Source organism: Austrofundulus limnaeus, unplaced genomic scaffold (genome assembly GCF_001266775.1).
Source record: "Austrofundulus limnaeus strain Quisiro unplaced genomic scaffold, Austrofundulus_limnaeus-1.0 Scaffold184, whole genome shotgun sequence".
Lineage (NCBI taxonomy): Eukaryota > Metazoa > Chordata > Actinopteri > Cyprinodontiformes > Rivulidae > Austrofundulus > Austrofundulus limnaeus.
The window spans coordinates 598,649-605,537 of NW_013952586.1; the positions used below are offsets into that span (position 1 = coordinate 598,649).

The 6,889-nt window shown below is 39.4% G+C and overlaps 1 protein-coding gene across 2 annotated transcripts in view; it reads left to right on the plus strand.

Annotated features, from left to right (window-relative positions):
• Positions 1-6,889, plus strand: part of LOC106524374 (huntingtin-interacting protein 1) — a gene marked incomplete at its 3' end in the record, with an annotated part of 39,849 nt that overhangs the window by 16,175 nt on the left and 16,785 nt on the right.

Below are 6,889 nucleotides of genomic sequence, written 5' to 3' on the forward strand. Positions count from 1 at the left end.
TGTGTGTGTGTGTGTGTGTGTGTGTGTGTGTGTGTTTTGTGGCGAGGTGTATGATGAAAGCACCCATCCGTAGTTCTGTAATCCTCAACCAGAGAAGTTTTTTAGAAGAAAAAAAAAAGATAAGAGTTGATGCATGAATCAAGTTGGCCTCTGATAACTGGAACAGGAAAATCCTTTGAGCTGTTAGATAAAACCAGTCTGCCCACATGAAGTCAGGCGAGGCAGACATAGTGTAGGTGTAGCAGCAGAGTGTCTCTGGTTTGTAGCCACTGTGTTATCAGGCAAACCTGTGTTAAAGCAGTAGCTCAGATCTTTGGGGGTTCTGTGGAAAGCTTATGGACAGCCATCATCTTACCTGTTGTAAATGGCTCTTTGAACAACCTAAAATTAAATAATTAAATTCTGACATTGTTGCAAAACCTTGTTTTCTCATTACACAGTTATTTACACAGAGTCCTTTATTTCCAAACACACACAGCAGCAGTAGCAGGCTGTAGCACTTCTGGTGCAGCCTGGGGAGCTTCTGCAGAAATATCAAACTTTTTCTGCWGGAATATCCTTGTATTTTGAAATTTATAGTGGTAAAATAGTAATAGCATGAACAGGTATGACTTTTTTTTTAAACTAGAGTAATTTAGAGACTGCAGGGATCCACTTTGGATCCTTGTTCTGCTCAAATTTGCCTTTTAGCTCATTCATCCGCTCAGAATTAAACTCTCTCATCTCTCCAAAGTGAAATAATTCAAAAAGCTGTCTGCAACAAGTAAGATTAATTGTTTATTGCCTTTCCACAGAAACTAAAACCAAAAAACTCAAACTATCCMCTTTTAAGTGGCATATTTTCCCATGGCTGTCCTGCACCATTTCATGGCCTTTTTTTCTCTCTGCCTCTTATGTTTAGACGTTTTTGGCATGTAGTGAGACACATCGGTATGAAAACAAAGTTCACATAAAAGCAAAACTCCCAGCAAGCAGACTCTACATTCTCACAATGCACCTTTGGTTTGACAAATCATAGTACTGATAAATTCCATCTGAAGAGTGTGATCTTCACCATTACATTTGTGTTTATTAAACACTAAAATATTTACTCAAGGCTGATTGACTTGATGTTTTCACTACTGGATTCACAACAGGGTGTTGTTGTTGGAATCATTTCACAGAGTCGGTGTAAAACCAACCAATAAAGTGAACAGATCAAACCTTCATAGTTTCTCCGCTGTAAAGACCTCATAATTCGGTTCTGTTTTAAAAGGCAAAAACAGTTTATTTTGAGGCCCTTAACATCCACTGCATGACCGACTGCATTCCTGTTGACTTTAACCTTAACAGATTTTGTTTCAGAGCCAAACACCACAACTTCGCCTTGAAGCATAAAAGATTCATTTTAAATGCAAAAGTAGAGTTGGTTCAGAAAAGAGTGAGTTCTTGGATTTACAGCGAAAGGGAGGCCAAAAACTGTACTCGCAGTAATACGTAATAAAAAAGAGAAAAATAATAAATAAATTGGGGTGGGGGGGGGGGGTAGTCTTTTGTATGTTACAGGGTTCCCACGGGTTCTTGAAATCCTTGAAAGTTGGTGAATTTAAAAAAAATTATTTCAAGGCCCTGGAAAGTTTGTGAAAGCAGCCAAAAAAAAAAATGACACTTGTCCTTGAATGTTTTTTGTGGATTGAAGTTCTCTATTCACACAACTGATTTTCATAATCTGTAAAAAAAAAAAAAWWAAAAAATAAATTAAAACTTACATTTGTTGCAGTGGATAACTCAGGATTACGGTAAACTGACGTGACTTTCAAAAACTAACGTGAACCGTAGTCAAAGTTTTACCCAATCAGAGCAGAGGGTAAACATTTAATCCACTTTCTTTYGTTGATTCAGACTCAAAAACTTCTACGTTGTTCAGTTTTTCATTGAATTTACATGATATTAAACCTGTTTGTTGGTAACATTCTGTGGTAGCAGTAGGTAATTGCCATGGCACGTGGTTTTTGAATTTGAGAAAATTGGTACCGGAAAGTCCTTGAAAGGTCTTTGAATTTGATGTTGACCAAGGTGTGGGAACCCTGAATTCATCTCGAACCTTTTATTTATTTTCCGTTTCAAATTATTAGTTTGAAGTGCTTAATGTATTAGAGTGCAGTAAAGTTTTATGAGGGCAAAAATAAACAATGTTTGTACTCTCATTTAGTTTGTTATAAGCATTTTTAATTTGTTTTGGCTAATTTTTAACTTTTCATAGTGAATTATAGCAATGAAACATTTGTTTCTCAGGTGCTGTGATCTTTAGAATAATCTCATGCCTGTTTGTTTAATAAAGAGATTTTTGTTTTCCTGAACAGTTTCTTGAACAAATGTGGAGTGTGTCTGTGGGAAAACTCCCACTGAGACGAACCCTGTGATGTCTTCACATGTGTGGAAGTTGTGAGCAGATCTAAGCTGGACAGATGTTTCTTTAATGATGCTTCTAACCCTGCAGGAAGTTGAGCTTTAAGCCACGCTCCTGCACACATTGCTGCAGGAAGCAGTCCTGGCAGAAAGACATTTGAAGATTCATCGGGCCGACGTCCGGATACTAAGATCTTACACACCAGTGGTGCCCAATCCTGGTTCCCGTATGTCCCCTATCCTGCATGTTTTGGATATTTTTCTGCTTTGACAACCCTCATTTGTGAGTGATTAACAGGCTTCTTTAGAACTTCAATCATTCTGAAGAGAAAGGAAATAACTAAAACCTATAGTGTCCCTCGAAGACCAGGATTGGGCAYCACTGTTATACACTACATGCAGTACATATTGTATGCGTGCATTTTTAACCAGCTGCTGTCCTCCAACTGCAGCCCCGTGCACAGAAGTTGCAGGTTTCAAACAGTCTGAAGCTCTTTGTTTTTTATGCTTTTCCTAATGGGCTCTTAAGAGACACCTTCATCCCACTGGGCTTATCTGCGTCACCAAATGCTCTGTTATTAATGGGCTTGAAGATGTTCATTGGATTCAKTGGAAAACAATCCTCGTACTACTGACAGCCTCATTAGCCCGGGCAGCCCCTCCATGTGTAGAGTAACTGAGGGGTGGCAGTCATCGTTTAACGATAGAAAAAKAAATTGCAGTCTGGTTTCTGGTCACATAGCTGAAAATAGTTCTGATCTACATTCAGACTTCCTCTTTTCCTTCTATAAYGATGGTCTCGTTCTCAGGTCTTTTTCTGCGTGTAAATAAGTAGTTGATTTAAAAACAAAAACAACTTTTCAAAGGATTTTTGTTCTCCACCGTGTGATCTGGACTGCTTCTCATGAGAACAGCTGTTTGAGTTTGAAACCTGCGCTGTCGATGGATGTTTGTTTTTGTGTGAGATGCAGTTTAGTCAAGTGGTAWTTTAAACTTTATTTTTGGCTCGTTTTGTCAAACCTTAGTGGGTTGGGTGGTGCGTGTTTTTGTTGTTGGTTTGATTTTGTTTTAAAGAGCTAATATGCTTTTACTTTGTTAGAAATCTTTTGGTCATACACTAAATACACAATGAGCCTACTTTGATATTTGAGAATATGAATGTCTAAAATATTATTAGTTGTTATTAAATGTGTTATGTATATAATAAATAGATTTTTAGAGTAAACAGACTTAAAGGCAATAAAACAATTATCAGTGTAAAGGTAGTTGCTCAGAATATTATCAGTTAATTCTGTACTTTTGTTTACTCTTTGTTTTTAACCTTTTTTAAATAATAATTGTATTTGTTCATACTGAAATCTAAATTATTTGCCAGTATTGCTTCAGATGCAGCTTTTCCCATTAGACCATTCAGTTGCTGTTTTCTCACTCATGCTAAAATAAGAGCAGATTTTTAAAGTGATAGTTCAGATCTAGTAAAATTTGGTTCAGTGGAAAGGTTATGAGCTATTTTATTATCTTCTGTTAAAGGTATCTCTTTRAGCAGCTTCAGTTTGGAGAACTGAAATTTGTTTCAACTAGTGTCAGGAGGGCAAGATAAAAGTTGATTACTGCCATCTGAAGATTTGTAGTGGTTCACATCAACAATWTTTTATAAACATTTACATCTTCATTAATTCTGCATTACATACCTATTACACATTATTAACAAGCACAAATGGCATTAGCAGCCACTAGCTGAAGCATTTCTTTTGCAGCCTGCAGCACTTCCTGCAGGAGTGTCATATTTTTATTGGAGTAATCATTCAATGGTAAATTTACTATAAGATTTTTAAAGAATAGACATGCTTTATGTCAGTAATCCACTTCCCTCCTTGTATTTGCCATTGGCTCATCAATGTGGCTGTCAGATTTAAACCCAATTTCTCCAAATTGAGATCACTGAAATGGCTATCTACCACAGGTTAGACGTGAATTGTTCATAACATTTCCATAAAACCCGAGTTTTAAAAGATCAGAACTGTCCCTACGTGTTTCATTCCTTTGTAAGTCTGAATCTCACCTTAATTATTTCTAATGTGACTGATTATAACTGCTGATTTGTTTGTAATGTAAAAGGATTGTAATAGTCTAATATTCAGGAGATTATTATTCATCTCTTTCACCTTGTAAAGGTCTTGTGTGCCCCCACACWCCCAGAAAGGACAGGAAGACAGAACTCGGGGCTGGGTCTCAGCTGCTGCCCATCAGGGATGACTGAGCAAGGGTTTTGGAGCTGAAGGTGGGGGTAGTGGCGTGATGGAGCAGGGCATTTTTCAGCAGGCAGGAAATGGGCAGAGCAGGGTGTGCCAAGACAGGAAGCCTGACTGAGTGCCTGTTGTAACCCGCCACCCCGCCCTCCAACCACCCCACCTTCAGCACATCTAACCCTAGAGAGTTGGCCACAGTGACCATTTCTCCATGGCTGTGCCTCTGCACGACATGATTTTGCCTTCATGCTGTTTGGTGTTTCCTGTTTTCCTTCCTTTTACCGTTCGCCTGTCGTCTTCACACAGTACTGTAGCCAGTTATATTTAGGGATGTCCTGATCCAGATTGTTTGGCTCCCAGTACAAACCGATTTTTTTTAATGATCGATCAGATAGCTTTATTTCTTTATTTTTTCCATGTGACAAGGTTGGTAGTATTAAACCGAGCCCTGCTGTTCCCACCACGAGAAACATCCAGTTTACAAATTTTGCAAGATGCAGTTTCAGCATCATTGTTTTCCATTGAAAAGTGTTCCMACACTGTGAACATGGTTGCATACTTGTGTGCATCTTGACTTMTTAACAGCAGTTGTAAAGCATGATGAAGCTGAAAACTGTTGCAAAAWCTGGATGGGCCCAATCACATGACTAAATCTGATTCTACCCGATTTTAAAAACTGGCCATATCTGCCAACGATACCGATACTGAGTATCTGATCGGGACACCCCTAGTTATTTTCCTGAGAAGCATGAAATGAAATTCTGTTCTGACAGATGTAGCATTTTAGAGAAAATGCCCTGTGTTCTTGCGCTGTTTAGTTTTCAAAAAAACATCAGTAAGACGAGTCAGGGGGCGGGCAACCATATTGCATTTTTCATTGCATTTATCCAAGATCCTGTCACTGGTAGTTTTACAAGAACTTAAAGGGAGTTTAGATCAAACGAAAAGTCTTGTAAAAGCATTGCTGAACGACCTACAACCCCTTAATACAGACATTATCTTTAGATTCTCTACATTTTGTAAAGCTACAGTCTTGTTTTCATCATTAATCTAATGTGTGTATGCTTCAGTGTGAGCACCAAGAAGCCTCTTTGTCAAAATTACTGCTGAGAAGTCTTGAGGTTTGAGCTGTCCAGCCTCATTAAGTAGATTGAATTGAGACTCCAACAGAGTCGTTTGACACTTCAGCTGATCACATATTATCAGTTCTTATTGTTATGTCTTGTCCCTGCAAGTAACACAACATTGTGCTGCAGCTGAAGATTTATCACCTCATAATGATCAGGGTCACTTAAGGATGCCGACTCCGCCTTTTATGAGAATTTAGCTGGGTGAGAACAAGTGATTCTAGAGTTCTGCTTTTTCATTTCTCTCTTGAGGTCATTTTCCCTGCATTGAGACATTATTTGCCACTCCCTGTTGTGGATGTGAAACCTCCATCGGAATACACAGGAGCGTTACTGTTGTCTCTTTTAGCTTTCATGACTGTGGCATGTCTTTAGGACGAACCTGGGAAATCAGATTTCCACAAATAAATCCCATGCTGTTGTGAGTTTGTGAGAGTAGCTACTCGGTAGAAAAGCAGTGCGTATGAGTCAGTAAGTGAAAGCTGTTTTATTTAGCAGGCAGAGGATGCTTCCCCTTCAGTGGGCACGCTTGGGGTATGATCAGCATATCAATGCAGTCCTGTTTTTCCCCACAGAGGGCCCRATTGGGGCTCGCCAGGCCAGACTTGACATCTTTTTAACACTGTATCAGTAACTCTTTGTTGGAGATCTGAAGGGGCAAATTGATGTGCTCAACTGTCGAGTAATTGATTAAATCCYGATTAAAACTGTGGGWAAAAATGTGAAGAAGAAACCTAAAAACAAGCAATGAAGGCAGGCTTCTGCTAGGTAGAGYGACAGATCAACCCAAAGAWTCCTCTTAAAGGTCTTATTCTAGCATTTTATCCATGTAATCACCTGTATCACCATTGATTTCATCTTGCATAACTGGTTTGTAAAGGAGCTGGGAGGCCGTTGATGCCAGCTCCCCACCTCAGCCAACACCAGGAGCCTTGGGCAGCTGGCTCCCCCATTCAACCCAAACACCAAGTACAAAGTCTCACTGTGGGCTAACTGGGTCATGCTCATGTGGGAACCAGTTGCACTGGCGTTGGCTCAATCATCCCTTGGTTTCGTGTGTGTGTGTGTGTGTGTGTGTGTGTGTGCATGCGTGCGTGTGCGTGTGTGTGTGTGTGTGGGCAGGGC